Source organism: Branchiostoma floridae, chromosome 19, assembly GCF_000003815.2.
Source record: "Branchiostoma floridae strain S238N-H82 chromosome 19, Bfl_VNyyK, whole genome shotgun sequence".
Taxonomy (NCBI): Eukaryota; Metazoa; Chordata; class Leptocardii; order Amphioxiformes; family Branchiostomatidae; genus Branchiostoma; species Branchiostoma floridae.
Window position 1 is genome coordinate 1243493 of NC_049997.1, and position 2000 is coordinate 1245492.

The window sequence follows — 2000 nt, forward strand, 5'->3', positions numbered from 1 at the left end:
TTGTTTACGCAAATAACAATAACATCGAATGTGCTATTGTCTCCCTTGATCAAGCAAAAGCCTTTGACCGTGTCAACATCTCCTTTCTACAACAGACTCTCGCACGAATGGGATTTGGACCTTCCTTTCGGAAGTGGGTTTCAATACTTTACAACGACATCTCCAGTTCCGTTTTGGTGAATGGCTCCCTGTCGTCTCCCTTCGCCCTAACAAGGGGAGTGCGGCAGGGATGCCCACTTTCGCCACTGTTGTATGCAATCTCTCTTGAGCCGTTTGCGGCGACAGTCCGCAAAGACTCTGAGGTGCATGGAGTAAAACTCCCAGGCGGCTACGAAGCAAAAATGTCTCTGTATGCAGATGATAACTCTGCCTTCCTGACATCAGACGACTCTATCGTCAGGCTGTTTGACCTTGTCGGGCTGTACAACAGAGGCTCAGGCTCAATGTTGAACCTAGACAAGTGTGAGGGGTTATGGCTGGGGAAATGGAGAAATAGACCAGACACCCCTGTACAAATAAAATGGACATCTGGGTCCATCCGTCTGCTTGGTGGGGTCTTTGGCAACATTGACATGCCCCTAACCAACTGGAAGGAAGGTAAACGCAAATTTGTTGAAACCTTACAAGGATGGGGAGCCAGATCCCTCTCCTTTACAGGCAAAGTGACAGTGGCAAACTCTCTAGCCACCGCCAAACTGTGGTACCTGGCGTCGGTGTTCACCCCTCCTGATTCGGTCATGAAGGAAATCAATACCGCACTGTTCGCCTTTTTCTGGGACAAAAAGCGTGAGATGATCAGCCGAAATACCATCTACCTTCCTCCTGAGAAGGGCGGCTGGGGCCTAATCGACATAGCAAAGAAGGCAAAATGTCTGTACAGTCGGCCTTTCTCGGACATCATGTCCCAGGAAGACTTACCTTGGGTGCAGCTCGCCAGGTACTGGCTCGGTATTTTCATTAGACGTTTCGACCCGTCAACATGGTCCAATAACATGCCCCACTCCCCGAATGCCCCTCCCCACTACAAAGCTCTACAGTCCCTGGTATCTGAACTCGTAGAGGCATCCCCCTCTAAAAAGTGGGACCCCGGGTGCACTACGCGGTCTCTATACGACAGCCTTCTAAAGAAGGATGCTCACATTCCAAGTGTCTGTCTTAACAAGCGTTCTGTTCCCTGGCCATTAACCTTCCAATCTGTTCAACACCCACTCCTGGAGAACAGACTGAAGGACACTGCATGGCTGGTTGCACACCACGCCCTCAAAACGAATGCCCTGCTCTGCTCGAACTGGGGTTACATTCGCTCGGGAACTTGTCCAAGGCAGAATTGTAAAGGCCACGAAACTGTAGAGCACGCCATGTGGTACTGCAGCGAAGTGCTGCTAACATGGACTTGGGTGGAGGGTTTTCTCAGGAGGTGGGTCATGTCAGACTTCCGAATAAATAAACAGATGGTTATCTATGGCATCCTGCCACCCTCATGGAAAAAATGCAAGATAGATGCTATCACCTACACCCTGGCCGTCACGAGGAAACGCATATGGTCCTCACGTTGTGAAGCACTCTTTGACAAGACCTTTTCGACTCATGTCGAGATGGTCCCATACATCAAGGAGTGCCTCCGCTCAAGAATAAAGCTTGACTTTGTATGTCTGAACGAAACAACGTTTATGTCTCTGTGGTGCTCAGTGCAGTGGGCGAGGGTCGACGGGGGAAAACTGCGACTACGCTTTTAATCCCCTGCTTCCCCCCTGTAGTCGTATCAGTCTGGTATGAACTGTCTGTCTTGTACGTTTCGTATGTCTTTTTATTTGGATGTGTCAAGTTGGCAGGAGTGGGTTGGTGGGAGCTCGGCGGACAAGTAACCTGTTGTGGGTAGCTTGACACATCCCTTTTTCTTTCCTTCTTCTCTTGTATGTTCTTTGAAATGATGTAAAAAAAAATGAAAACAGTGAAAAAACGTCTTGTCTCTCTGTCTAGTTTCTTCTTTTTTGATTTTG